We start from the raw sequence: 15,146 nt of genomic DNA on the forward strand, positions 1-15,146 counted from the left end.
AAAGCACATTCGCTTCCCCACAAAGAACCCTGGGAATTGTAGTTCACACCGCCCAGTGCTACAGTTCCCAGCACCCTTAGCAAAGGACAGTTCCAAAAGTTATTTGGGAATGCGCTTTGACTGAGCTGTTGAGGTATGGTCTGTGCACGCAGCCCATCTCTGAACCAAAACATGTATCTATCGCCTACCTTTATGGTTCAGGACCTCAATGTCTTCTGGAATGGGTCTCCTGATAGGAACCTACCCAGACCCTTAGGTCTTCATTTTAGGCCTTCAGCAGAGGCTTGGGGGATGATTACAAAGGAAAGGGCCCTTTCAGTGCCTTCTCCAGTGAAGTCTGCTTGGCACCTTCATTGGCATCTTTTGGGTAGCAGGTAAAAATGTACCCTTTCCTCCAAGCTTTAGGTGGATGTTGATGGCGTTATTTGCTGTTAGTTTTGCTGCTGAAGCACTCTGCTAGTTATATCGCGAAGGTTGCTTTGCATGCATGTGTATTTTAACCCAATTGCATGTACTTTTGTGTAAATGTGTTTTATTTTATGTTACAATGTGGTGTTGTTGTTTTTTACTTATGCTGATGCTCTCAAATATGCTGCACATTGCTTGGAGACAGAGAACAAGTGACTAACAAGTTCAGCAATGAACTAACTACAGTAATATGTAGAGCACACATTTAGCAGATGGTGAGTAGCTAACCAGTACACCTACTTGAGTCTGTCGTTGAGTGCTAATTGTTGGAGGAGGCCACATAAAGACCTCTGCTGCTCTCCCCCTCTTAGGGTCCTTAAACCAGAATTGACCAGGCAAAATTTTAGGCTGAGGATGTCTTCGATTACAGGGCTGTCCTCTAACATGCCTTCAAATGGAAGGCTGTCCTCTGCATCGTAGGCCATCTTCCCCCCTTCCCAATAATCCCCCCCCCATTATAACAACAATAACTGGGTTAACTCCATTCTAGTTAGAGAATACAATTTCCACCAAAAACATTACATTGCCTTTGTAGTTTCGTTTCAAGCATTTTCTTGAGACATTAACGGTGACTATAGCCTTTCCAAGGACAAATTTGAGTGGTTGGTGGGAGAGAATGGTTATCTTCTTCCTTTGCACAGTGGTGTAGCGTGGGGGCAGGGGGGCTGTGGCCCTGGGCACAAAATTATGAGGGGGAGCAACCAGGTGCCCCTATGACAGGCTCCATCGCAAGCCATGCCAGGGTTGGGCCTTTGGGGCTGGGGAGGCAGGAGTGCCTCTTTCTCCTGGTGGCTGGCAAAGGGACATCTGCCCATGCCCCCTCCCCGGGCCAGCCAAGAGGGAGGGAGGAGGAGGGCAGTGGTGCCCACTGAGGAGAGAGGGAGGAAGAGGAAAGTTAGAAAGTGCTTCCGGAGCCATGGGCGCTGCCCAGAGCACATTGCTGCAAGGACAGGAGGGTGAGGCAACACAGTGACAATCCTTCATGTTTCTGCTCCCAGGTTGGGACTCCTTTGCAAGGAGAGATTCCCTTGATTAGATGCTGGCCAGTGAAGGGACCAACCACTGCCTGGTCCACCAGGGGACACAACACATGCCCTGCCCCGGGTGCCAGCAACCCATGCGACGCCCCTGCTTACATATGGGGAAAAAAGGAGACCAGGTTTCTACAAATGTATCTCCCTTTGGAACACCTTTAGCTGCCCTTCTAAGACCAGTTATTCACTTTGTTCAAAGGCAGTCTATCTTGGAGTGTTGGATTCTGGGGTAAACTATCAGGGACCTCCTCCTCGTGAGCACCTGGAGGCATCTATTGGAGAGCTTGCGGAAAGGTTGGTCCGATTGTGGGAAGCCCCTCAGATCCCCTTCCAGATGTTGTTGATCAAGGTGGGGGTCTTTAGTTTTTCCTCCTGCCTCTGCTTGCAGCTGCTTGCCCTCCTTCCCTGGACTCAGATGTTTTGGGTTTGGCTCCCTCCCCCCCAACCCACCTCCTGCTCTTTCAAACCCCTGCTCCCCCATCTCATCTCCTGGGTTGGGGTGTTTGCAAGGCCAAATTCTGATTCTTTCCAGCTGTGCTCGGCCTAAGCGGCTGACACAGTTCCTGAAGACTCTCCCTGCCAAGAAACAGGAATGTCAGCCAAGAGTTAGCAGCGAGCGCACGGAGAAAGCCAAAACCCCTCCGCCAATTAATCCCAAATCTTCCTCTTCTTGTCAGGGGGAAGAGACTGCAGGGAGAGGTACGTGTTTGCGTTCCCAGCTAAGACCTGGTCTCTCAGGAACCAGAGGCCAGTTCGGCCAAAGCACACGGTGTGGGAACTGGGAACGGCTGAGCCCGATGCTCTTCCCAAAACAGAGGGGAAAGCTACCTCAGGTCAAGGGAAGCCCTGTTTATTCTCTGGACGGACACCTGTGTTGATAGAAGGAGTCCCGGCAGGATGGGAGGGTCTCTTCCCCCTGGCTGCTTTCCCTATCATCCCTTGAAAATGGTCAAGGTCTCTAACCAACGCCAAAGTCAAATGGTCTTTCCAACCCACCACTAGAGACAAATGCAAGGAAGGACATCACACAGCCTCCAATTTTGGGCTCCGTCTTGAGGGCAACCAAAGCGGAGCTTCGGATCATCTATGGCTCATACCCTCCTAGTGTCCTGATTTCCCGTCCTGGAATTAAGGAAGCCACCCTAGCTTCTGATTTGATCCCGGAGTGTCCCTGTTTCCCCCACCAGTGCTGCTGCCACCGAGCTCAGGGAGGAGGATGAGCTGGCATTTGTCCTGAGTGGCTGTAGTGGTGCAGGAGGATCCCATTGCCACTGCCGACCTTCTCCCTTGGGTAGCTCATAGCAGCTGCTGGAGAGCAGAGGAGGAGCAAGAGGAGAGGCTGCTGCCACTGAGGTCCAGCCCTGTGTGATGTGCCATCTCTGCGATGCACGCAGAGAGCAGGACCACCCTGGGCAGGAAGAAAGTGGGAGAGGAGAGGAGTGCAAGGACTTAGTAGTAGTAGTAGTAGTAGTATTTTAAACTGCTTTGTGTGTCTGCATCTAATCTGTCCCTTTTCTAAAATTTATTTATTGGCATATATTTTCATTTCATTCAGCTAATTCTCCCCTGGCCTCCTCGCTGGCCCAAGTAGGACCAATTCAGCCAGCTAGCCCTGGGGATTATCTAATTGATTTTTTATTTTTATTGTTATTCATGTTTTTATACTGTATTTTATGCTGCTTTTATAATTAAGTGTTTTAAATTTGTTGATAGCTGCCCTGAGCCCATTTTTTGAGCTGGGAAGGGTTGGGTATAAATAAATAAAAATTATTATTATTTATTATTATTATTTTTGTAAATCTACCAAAGCAGGATTAAGGGTTTTTCTCAGGAGGGTGGAGGGCTTGCGTGCTACATCCCATTGGTGTAGTAGTGGGGGCACTTGCCCTTCTTTTGATAGGTAATAAGAGATAATAATAGGTCATGCTCTGCAGCGGGGGAGGGGGGGTGACACATTAAATGGAGGGTTGAGGAGGGTCAATGGGGGGGGGATGAGAAATGCCCCTATTTTCATCTGAGGAATGTTGGAGGGTATGACGGCAAAGGTGTTTGCTGGGTACAGATCCTTGGGTAGGCCAAATAGCCGCATGCGTACAGAAGAAGGAGGTGTCATCAGGGGTAAAAGAACTCCAAAGTCTGCAGATGTACAAAAATGGAAAGAAGCTATGAAAAACACACACACTCAGCAGCAGAATGGGAATGGAAAATGAAGCAATGGAATGGAGTATCTGGGAAGAAGACAGGGCTCATAAAGCAGAAGAAGAAGAAGAGTTTGGATTTGATATCCCGCCTTTCACTCCCTTTAAGGAGTCTCAAAGCGGCTAACATTCTCCTTTCCCTTCCTCCCCCACAACAAACACTCTGTGAGGTGAGTGGGGCTGTGAGACTTCAGAGAAGTGTGACTAGCCCAAGGTCACCCAGCAGCTGCGTGTGGAGGAGCGGAGACACGAACCCGGTTCCCCAGATTACGAGACTACCGCTCTTAACCACTACACCACACTGATTGATGTGCGGACGTCCCAGTATAAACTCACAAGACAATGCACTATTATTGCATCAATGACACCTTGCAGAACAGCCTTGCAAACAAGCACCCACCTGGAGGGGCCCAAAGGCATCTGGGTGGACATTAAAGGGGTTTCCCAAACTGCTTGTTCATCTGTGCTCTGTGGCTTTCGTGAAGCGCCTAGTGCGCAGCACCGACTCATCTCAGAGCGCATGGAAACGGCCCGAGCCGAACTGCCGGCGACGGGACTGTTAACAGCGGCGCTGGCCTTTCTGCTTGCTAATCACTTGGCGCAGCCTTTTCGGGATGCAACGCGCTTGAGAACCTTATCTCTGGCGCGGAGCCTGAGCCAGCCAGCCCTGCGAAGGTGGTTTGGGGAGGAAGGACCAGCTGAACCGGTTGCCAGTGACCCAGTTCCAGGCTGTCTGCTTCCACAGCAGAAGAAGTCAGGGCGCAGGTGATCTGGGGCTGAGCCAAATTGCCAGCAGGTGGGTTGGGTGGCTCAAGCTCACTTATTCCGAGCCGTGGCGCAGAAGGTCTCATTATGGATGAAAGCAGGCCAGGTGGTGTGACCCACGAGATGCCTTGGGGGGCAGCGTTGGCCTCAGGCAGTTCCCATGCTCCTCATGGCAGAGGGTGGAAAGTATGTCAGTGGAGAGCTGCTCTTGAAGAAGACAACAACAACTTGAGCAGCAAAACAAACAAACAACCCCTTGCTGGATTAGAGAAAACAGCACCCAAGTAGCTTAGAGGCCTTGAGGAACATGTTCAAACAGCCCCAGCTGTTGCCGCTGCCCTTGCCAGCTCCCGGAGGCCCATTTAACCATGTGGTGTCCAAATGATGAGAGGCAGAAGTCTGATCTTTGGAGGCACGTTGGATATTGTAGATGTGATTCCCAGCAACTGGGAGCACAGCCGTCATAGCCACTGGCCATTGATGGTCCTCTTTGCCATTCAAGTTGGTGGCCATCACTGCCTCATGTGGGAGTGAGTTCCATAGTCTAACTGTGTGCTTCATGAAGAAGTCCTTCCTTTTGATTATCCTGAATCTTCCAACATTGGGTGTCCCCATGTTCTGGTTTTATGAGAGAGACTTTCTTCAGAACTGGCCAGATCTAGCAGACAATTCTGATTTTCCTATGTTATTGTGCCTGCAGGATAGCACAGTTGGTAGAGCAAGAGGCTCTTAATCTCAAGGTCATGGGTTTGAGACCCACCTTGGGCAAAAAGATACAGTGGTACCTCGGGTTAAGAACTTAATTTGTTCTGGAGGCCCGTTCTTAACCTGAAACTGTTCTTAACCCGAGGTACTATTTCTGGGTTAGTGGAGTCTGTAACCTGAAGAGTCTGTAACCTGAAGCATCTGTAACCTGAAGCATCTGTAACCCGAGGTACCACTGTACCTGCATTGCAGGTAGGGGCTGGACTAGATGACTCTTGTGGTCCCTTCCAACTATGATTCTACTCTCCACACTGTGCCCCATTTGGTAGACTGGTTGACTTATCTGCATTCCCCCAATCCCTGGGCTATTTTAAGCGGAACAAGTTCCCAGTCCTCATAGATGGAGGGATAGTCACAGGCAAAGGGGGCAGTTTCTGTGTTTTAAAAGCTGTAAGCTACAGCTGAAACGAATGTGCGGCCAGGTTTCGGACAGGGCAGCGCGAGCGACGCAGGAGAAGAGGAAATCGCTCCATGACAAATCCTCCTACATCAAACCTACAGGCACCAATGTATACCACAAATCTAGAGGGTTCCAGTTCAAATGTTGAGGTGAGGGAGTAGCATTCACAACGGCAGATGTTTCTTCGATGTGTAAACGAATGACAATAATTCAGGGTGACTGTCGAGCCGCTAATTACTGAATGTCAGCATGTTAAGACATCTTCGCAAGCCTGCCAACTCTGTTGCTGACAGTTGTTCTCCTACTGCGCCACAAGGCAGGGGGAATGGAAAAACGGGAGCCTGCCTTTGGCCGCCTGCTCTGCTACTGAAAGCGGAGGTCTTATGGAAGCCGCAGGGATGCGAAATACGCAGAATTGTAGAGCAGGGAGGGACCCCAGGGGTCATCTAGTCCCTCCCCCTGCAGGGCAGGAATCTCAATGTTTATTATCTCAGATTCAATCCCTGGCATCTCCAGGCAAGGGCTGGAAGAGAAAACATTCTCAAACTCTGGAGAGTCACTGCTAGTAACTGAAGAGAACCTGGGGTTAGACAGACCAGGAGAAGGCAGATTCCTATGTTAAGAACATAGCCAGTGCTGGTTTTGACCTATAAAACCTTTTTTTTAAAAAAATGTTCTTATTGAGCAAATTTAACAAATCAATATAAATCAATATAATCAATTACATCCTCCCTTCCCTCCCTCTGCCACCCTCCAAAGACTCCCTTCTCTGATTTGTTTATACATATTATTCTCTGCATGTTGTAAAGCTGTACATATCACTGCCTTATCTGTCATATGTTTTACCAATAAATTTGTGGGTGTTTATTTAAAACCTGCTAAGGAGTCCAAATCCTTTTCTTGTCTTTTTAAATAGTTTGTAAATAATTCCCATTCTTCCTTAAAGTCACGGTTGTCCTTCTCACACAGTTTATGTGTTAACTTTGCCAACTCCGCATAACTCAGGTGTTGACCTATAAAACCTTAAATATTTCAGGACCGCAATACCTTAAGGACCACCTCTGACTTTACCCAGAGAGCCCTTCTTCGTGTGCCTCCTCTGCGAGAGGTCCAGAGTGCGGAAACATGTGGCATGCTCTCCCCAGGGAGGTTTGCTTGGCACCATCATTACATACCTTTAGGCGCCAGGCGAAAACATTTCTCTATAACCAGGCCTTTGGCGTTTAAGTATCTGTGACCTTTTAGAGGTCCAACCTTCTGTCTCCTGGCCTGTGCATAGTTCCCATAACTGTTTTTGAAAGACTCTGTGCTGCGAGGAGGGACAGGGGCTATCAATGTCTTTGGAGCCCCAACCTTGGGCTTTCTTTTGAGATTCTCTCTTTCTGTTTCTAGCAGCTCCTGAGAGCTTTGCAGAAACTCAAACAATCCCATCCTTTGTTTTCCCCTCCTTAAGCCCTAAACAGGAGATTAAGGGGGAAACCAGCAGCACTAATAACTCCTTTGCTGGGGGGTGAAGAAAAGGGGAGAGCAAGCAGAGAAAGTGAGTGAACATGGATTCCTTGGAGACGGGGCCTAGAGGGAAACAAACACATCCCAATCTCTTCTCTCACATCACCTTTCTGTCTCCTCTTCTCCAGGTTAAATGTACCCAACTCCCTTAACCTTTCCTCAGAAGGGTTGCGTTTCCAAACACAGTTCTGCGCTGCAGACACACACATAACTTTTGCTGAACCCAGGCTACTATTGTCAGTTCCTGTGCTTAGCTATGGAGCAGAAGTAAATAATACAGAAACAAGTGCTTCTGGTCACGTGAGAAGGATCTGGGGGCCTTAGTAGACCACGTTGTTCTAGGCTGCATCAACAGAAGTCTAGTCTCCAGGTCAAGGGAAGTCATGGTACCACACTATTCTGCCTTGGCCAGACCACACCTGGAATACTGTGTCCAATTCTGGGCACCATGATTTAAAGAAGGATATTGACAAGCTAGAAGGTGCACAGAGGAGGGCAACCAAGATGATCAAGGGTCAGCAAACCAAGCCTTATGAGGAATGGTTGAAGGAGCTGGGTATATTTAGCCTGGAAAAAGAGGAGGCTGAGAGGCAGTATGATGACCATCTTCAATATTTGACCATCTTCAAATATTTCAAGGGCTGTCACATGGAAGAGGGAGCAAGATTGTTTTCTCCTGCTCTGGAGGGTAGGACTCAAGAAAGGAGATTCGTTGGGAAGAACTTTGTGACAGTCAGAGATGTTTGACAGTAGAAAGGACTGCAGGGGGTTAGACTAGATGACCCTCAGGGTCCCTTCCATCTCTATAATTCTACGATTCTATGTGCAAAGCGAATTTCCTTAGCCACCAAACACCCATGCTCCAATCAGCCAACTGCCAGGACAACTGACATTTTGACAGGTCAGAGGCACAAACCTCCAGGGTGCAGTTCACCCCAAGTTTCCCTGGAGAAATCTTTCCCCTGTACATCTATCAGATTCAAGTCCTCTCCCGCCCCTCCGTTTCAATAAACACACACTTGCTCCAGAGCTCCGCAAATTTCTTAAATAATTTAATTGAAAAAAGCATTTCTTTAAAAAATATTTCTACAAATGCAACTGCCCCTTTTCTTTTGTTTTCCCCCCTTCTTCAACATTAAATACATCTCAATATATATACTTAGATATATATATATATGTATATGTACCTATATATAAAAGTTGCAGATACAGTACACGAGAACCAGCAAGGGTGCGACACCTCTGCACAGACAACTTCCAATAGTCACTGAAGCCAAACTGGGTGCAAGCCAAGCTATTGCAGCTGGTGGGGGCAGCGGGAGGGCAGAACCACCTTGGGATGGGGAGAGGGGAGGTGGGGAGGGCAGTGAGCAGGTGGCCTGCAAAAAGCGTGTGAGAGCCCTCATAATGCAACAGGAGCAGGGCATGAGTAGATGGCACAGGCCAGCTCGCCTGCTGACCTCCATCCCTGTCCACTGCACCTTGGAGGGCTGCAGGTAAGCCTCTGATAGTATCAGTCAGGGATCCACGGGTACTACAAGTATCCTGGTTGGATTGCGTATCCTGAGAAGTAACAGGAAGCGGAAATAGGTGCTGGCAAGACAAATGGAAGGATCAGGTATTAACAAGGCACACCCTTTGCCCGCTGTAATAAAAACCTGATTTTAGCACCAATCTGCAAAATGGATGGAGACCTTGTGTTACATTGCCTCTATGTTTTTTTACTATTAAGAAATAACGTACACAAGAGCGAAAGGGAAAATTTGGCCTTGGAGAATTACCAAAGATGGAAACGAGGCACGATAAAATGATAGTGGCAAAACGTTGCGGGGGGTGCATGGAACTGCTGGAAAGTCGCGACTCCCGGCCGCTATGTGTTAAAGTAGCTCCTTTCGCTCCCCCCAAGTTTCCGAGACTCTTAGCAAAAAATTAAAAATGAAGCCCTTGCATGTCTCTGCAGTCCAGGAGGGTCTGACACTTGCTTTCTTTTCCTTTTTAAAGCAAAGCAACCAAACCACTTTCCGTGACTCACAGCGTTGTTGCTTGATTGTCACAATGTGGAGTTTCCCCATCTTTTTCCCCTGTGTCTCAGGTTACCAAAAACGAAAGCCAGGCTGCCCCCAGAGACCCACGCCACATAGATTCCTGCCTTGGATGTTCTCAGAAGCCCTTACAGAGAGAACTGCTTAAGGGAGAACCAGCACACGAGTAGCTGCCTGTGGAAGAGGCGTCTGAAAGACAGACAAGAGGAGATGGAGAAGGGAAAGCCAGCAGGCAACTTGGGATGCCTCAGAGGCAGCGGAAGAAGGGACACCAGAACATATATACTGAGTCACGACTGGTCCATCAAACTCAGTATTGTCGACACTGGCTGGCAGCAGCTTTCTCCAGGGTTTCAGGAAGGGGTTCTCTCCCAGTCTGATCCAGAAGTGTTGAACCCTGGACATTCTGCATGCAAGGCAGCTGCTCTAGTTCTGAGCTACGGCCCTTTCCCAAGGCCAAAGGGGAAACTCAGTTTACTCTGCCATGTAGCAGTTGCCAGAGACAGGATGAGGCTACTCCCGAGGTTTATTATCACTTTTATATATTATTTATACCCCACCTTTTCCCCAACAGGGACTCAAGGCGGCTTACAGATAAAATAAGAACAGCTAAGCAGATTTGGGACTGAAGATCTGGGATCAGTCAACGTGGAAGGAAGCACCGGCAGGCTCACGCAAGCAGCCCTTTGACTCAGGAGCAGTTGATGGGCAGGCTTAGACAGCAGTGCTTCCTCAAGGGAGGAAATGAGGTTCTTGGCACTCTGTCTCACCTGGACACCAAACCAAGGCTGTGCTCCAGCACTGGAGTGGGAAACCCATTTTTGTCAGGGTGGGGTGGATGGCCTACAGCAGAATCAGAACAGGCAGGAACTGTCCCCCTTGCTCCTTCATTTTCTGCCAGCTTCTCTCTCTCTGCCACCCGCTTCTCTGCCTTCCTTGCTGCTCGCATGAAATTAGACTGAGGGCTGACCATCCCTGCTCCAGGAGCTGAGGCACACCACAAACTGAGATGCCCAGCGGCTTGGCAAAGCACCAAATAAAGGCACCATGTGGAGGAAAGAGGTGGGGTCAGGAAGCCCAGAAGAACCTGCAGAGGTTCAGGTGTTTAATATCCATGGGGAAAACTCCCACTGGCCTTAGCCAGGACCTTTAAAGCCCTATGATTGAAATCAGCTTAGCACATGGATGGAGACCCTGTAGTCCTCCAGACTTAACCAAATGACAACCCCCAGCATCCCTGACCATTGGCTCTTCTGGCTGGCATGGATGGGAACCAGAGTCCAACAACATCTTAAGGACTACGAGTTCCCTATCCCTGGCCTAGAGCTTGCTGAACTCCCACTCTGGGGCCTGCAAGTTATATTTGGTTTATGCAACCAGAATACCCATGTGAAGCCCTCGCCTTCCTGTGTTGAGACAAAGCCACATTCTCAGGGGGCTTCAGTGTTTCCCCATCACACTCTCTTCTTCTCTGCCCTTTCTCAAACTTTCCTTTGCAAGCACAAGGACTAGGGGGTTATTATTCCTGAGCTGTGGTTTGTTCGAGGGACACATGACGCACGCAAGCTTCTGTATTAATGGAAGATGCTGTCGATGGGTCGTTGCAAGATGGGCAAGCATGAGGGAGAATGGAAGGGGTAAAATGTGTGTCACACGCCTGCCTCTTCTATCTCAGGTAGAGCTGAAAGTTGTCTGCTCCAGGTAGTCAAGTTTGCAAATTCCTGACCTCAGAAACGGGGGTGGAGGGCTGGCTCAGGAAGTGTTGATGCCTGAGGTGGAATGGTGGAATTGCTGGTGCACACGAATCTGTTTGTTGTGACAGAGTTCAAGCCAAAGGTTCAGGTTGCAATCCCCATACATCATCTTAACACACAAGAAACCAGCATTATAACCTAAAATCGGCACACTTTATGGAACAGAGAGTGAAGGCACAGCTACAAGACCATTTCAAGAACTCTGTGCTTCAGTGTTAAGATGGGCTCCACCTTTTTCATGCAAGCAGAAGACAGGGCCCCATATTCTGGGAAGAGGAAATCATTAGTTGTTTTAAAAAATCGTATTCTACACCCAGGTAACCCACATTCCTGCACCCTTCTGTGACCTGATGCACACATTTCCTTTCATTCTACAGCACAGATAATGCTTCTCCTAATCATTCGTAGACAAGGGCCTGCACTAAAAAATTTGACGAGTAGAAGCCCTTGCCCAACTCCTGAGGTTTTTGCATGGCACAAACCTTCTGCTAGCAAGTCCACCTCCACAGCCTTGAGGATTAGAAACTAAACAACAACAAATGCAAAACAAAACAAACAGAAATCCAGGCTGTTGAATTCAACACGATTCCAAATTACAATGTTTGTGCAACGGCAGAAAATAAGAGTCTGGTCTATAGCTCCCTCTCCCCCTCTCTCGCTGAGAGCAAGAGAAAGAAGGTATCTTTAATAAAGAAAACATGTTCACTAAACCATACAATGAAAAACAGGTACGCAAGTTGTGTGCGAGTTTCACTCTTCTTGGTAACTATGTATGCCTGCATGCCAAGAGTGTAGACCTCCAGATGTTGTTGGACTCCAACTCCCATCAGCCCATCCTGCACAGCACATGGTCAGGGATGATGGGAGTTGTAGTCCAACACCAGTTGGAGGACCACAGGCTTCTCCATCTGGGCTGTATGCGGAGGTCTTAGTTTCATTTTATGGTCCCTGCCCTATATAGCAAACCATACTGTTAAGAATAGGGTAGAGAACATCTTTGTGATTCTTGAACCTTTCCTTGAAGGGGGACTCATTGTTGTGGCAGCAGGTCTTTGTCCAGTGGGCCATTTTGCAAGATGGAGGGACTGATGGGGAAACCATGTCACAGACCTAGGCAATGGCAGGACTTGCCGGGCAGTTCCCACTGGCTTGTCCATACTTCTCCTTGTCGTGCTTGCCACCCTTCTGAATATGGCTGCATTCACACACGAAAAATCCTATGCGCGTGTGCCAAAAGGGAGCAACCACTTCTCAGATAAGCTCTGAGAACCGATCACACATTTCTGAACTATGTACATAGGACTAACGTCCTGCATGTAAGACATAATGTACAGTAATTTGGACAGGCTGTTCCCACACACAGGCATGAAGAAGCATGATAGACCAGATCGGCGTTGTCTACGCCGACCCTTGAAGGCAGAGGCCGATGTCTTGCGGTTGCATAGCAACAGCAAAGTGCTTCCTTCTAGGCCTTATGACTCACCAAGCTGAACAGGGCCTACCTACTATATATAGTTGCCAGGAATTTGATAACTCTTGCCTTCCATCTTTTTGCCTTATCGAGGGTCTAGTAGGTTGGTTGCAATATATGGCTGCTCAGCATTTAGTTGGGGTGTGTGTCTCAAACTAATAGGGGCCTGCTTCCTTCTGTCCCTAGCAAAGTAAGAGACTAGACCTGAGGTGGGGACAAAGGAGTCCATGTTGGCAAGGTGGCAAACATATTGTAGGAGAAAACCAAGACTAGCTTTTCCCAAACAAACCTCAGGGAAGTTTTGCCTCCATGTTGGATTTAAGGAATTGAGGAACCAGGCCCAAAGTGGAAGAAATTGTGGGCAAGGAAGACCTGTTGCTAAGTAGCCCTGAGCTCCCCAAGGATGGGCCATGATGTTCCTCAAGCTATCTTCAAGCCACTTAACCATCCTTCTTCAGGCGAGTTTCCCAAACTTATGTCTCCAGCTGTTTTTGGACTACATCTCCCATCATCCCTAGCTAGCAGGACCAGTGGTCAGGGATGAGAGTCCAAAAACAGCTGGAGATCTGTTTGGGAAAGCCTGTTCTTCAGGGAGGCCGTACCCAGAAAGGAGGTTGTAAAGGGTGGGGGGGAAGATATTGTTTCAAAGCTGGGCTGGGTCCCGGAAAACTGTGTGGTGATGGAAGGAATCCTAGAGACTCCAGCGAGGAGACAAGATTATGAGCAGGCTTAATTGGCTAATTAGTGGAAAATTAAAAACAGGGCTGCATCTGGAAACCACACAAAGCATACTCAAGCTCCACTGAAGCATGGTTAGGTCGGCAAGTATGTGCACTCGTGGTGCCAGAGGCACCTCAGCTTTCATTTTTCAAAAGGGCCACTAGTCCTCCTGGCTGCAGAAAAGTGTTTGCAAATGGGCATCGTCTGCTGATGAAGGCTCAGCAGCAGCCAGCAGGAAGCCTTTCAGAGACCAGGAGATGGCACTTTGATGATCTGTAGCTGGACCCCATGAATCCTCCTCCTAATCACCTAAGTGCTTCTGCTATCCCTGCAGGACTCTGCATTGTTATGTCAGAGCACTGCAAAGGGTATTTAGATACGAAGATGCAAACCTGAAACTTCTGCCTTCTGATTTTGGTGGGGTCATGGCCAGCTTTAAAGTGGAGGTTGCCTTCCTTCCCCACGGGGGGGGGGGGGGAATGGGTGGGGAGGGGTTGAGTGGAAAGTCCAGCAGCCCCTACAGGACCATCTCTTTCTGCCGAATGGGTAGCCTCAGGCAGGTCGATCAGAATGAACCAAAACACAGCCAAGTAATGTGAACTAAATGCAGATTATTAGGGTAATGTTAGGGTTGCCATATGTCTGAAATTTCCCGGATATAGCCTGAAAACTGCAGTCGGAAGCAGTGTCTGGCTGAAAAATCACTAAAATATCCAGGAAAATCTGAATGTATGGCAAGCCATGTTGGCAGTGCTGTTTTGGGTGATTTTCCTTAAAAAATAGCTCAATAACTTCTGGGTGGTGGTTTTTTTTTGTTTGTTTTTTTTGGCAACCCTAGGTAATGTGTGTGGTAAAAATGCATCTTGGTGGATATAGCAGACAAAAATACATATTAGGGAAAGCTGGTTAGCAAAAATGTGCCTGTTAAGGCAACTTTGCATAGGGGGGGAAATGTGATTATTGGGAGAAATTTGCACTGAAATCCTGCTGATGAATTCTCATGAGGATTTTCATTTTTAAGAGAATGCAAAACCAATGCAAACCAATGAAGAAATGTGGAGATCTGCGAAACTGAAATGACCATCCCTGCTGCAGAGGCTGTGGCTTGTTCTGGATGTGCTCTAGCTGTAAACTTCAGCCCTCTCTCACTGACACGCTCAAGTACAGTGGTGCCTCGCAAGACGAAATTAATTCGTTCTGCGAGTTTTTTCGTCTTGTGAATTTTTTCGTCTTGCGAAGCACCACTGTGTATTGACGGTTTCCCATAGGAATGCATTGGCGGTTTTTAAAAAAAGGCGCAAGATGTTTTTGTCTTGCAAAGCAAGCCCATAGGGAAATCCGTCTTGTGAAGCAACTCAGAAAACGAAAAACTCTTTTGCCTTGCGAGTTTTTCGTCTTGAGATGCATTCGTCTTGCGAGGTACCACTGTAGTGAGCTTCCTAGACACACTGGCTGCCTTTTCCAGGAAAGAGAACAGCCACTCAGAGAAGAGCACTGGACAACCGATGAGCCTGCTCTCTTTCCAGCAGGCCTGACGAAAAAGGTTATATCGCCTGCTCTGAGTTGCTTGGGAGACAAACGTCAGGCTCCATCCTTGTTCCGAGTTACTTGGGGGGGGGGGGGGGAGGAGAAACGGGAGGCAAAGCAAATTTCCCTGCTATAAATTTGCAATTGTGCCTGGGGGACATCTGGTCAGTGGCGGAGCTTCACGCTCCAGCACCAGGGGGAGAAAAGCAGGCGGGGGGATTGGCGCACCACCCACAGGTGCATGGTGCACGTCCTGGGAGCGGGGCGCCCAGCGCGGGCGGTGGAGGCAGCCACGATGGCACCCTGGGGATCGCGCTGCCGGGGGCGGTGCACTCCCCCCGCACTCCTCCTCTGCCGCCAGTGCATCTGGTCCAATGCCCTGAAATGCAGGAAGGGGAGAAGGAAAAGCCATTGGCAAGCCAGCTGCTGCTGGTCTCCTCTCAAGGCCACGTTTTGGTGGGAGAATGTTCAGAAACTGCAAGAGTGAAGTGTG

The 15,146-nt window shown here is 48.7% G+C and overlaps 1 long non-coding RNA gene across 1 annotated transcript; it reads right to left on the bottom strand.

Moving 5' to 3' along the window:
- Positions 1-6,479: 6,479 nt before the first annotated feature.
- Positions 6,480-12,071, bottom strand: LOC310678556. Its single transcript, XR_014511848.1, has 2 exons — positions 11,948-12,071; positions 6,480-11,201 (listed from the first exon to the last, which is right to left on the bottom strand). It is a non-coding gene; the product is annotated as an uncharacterized lncRNA (long non-coding RNA).
- Between the last annotated feature and the right edge of the window lie 3,075 nt (positions 12,072-15,146).

Source organism: Podarcis tiliguerta (assembly GCF_965153285.1).
Source record: "Podarcis tiliguerta genome assembly, chromosome: 5".
Classification (NCBI taxonomy): Eukaryota; Metazoa; Chordata; class Lepidosauria; order Squamata; family Lacertidae; genus Podarcis; species Podarcis tiliguerta.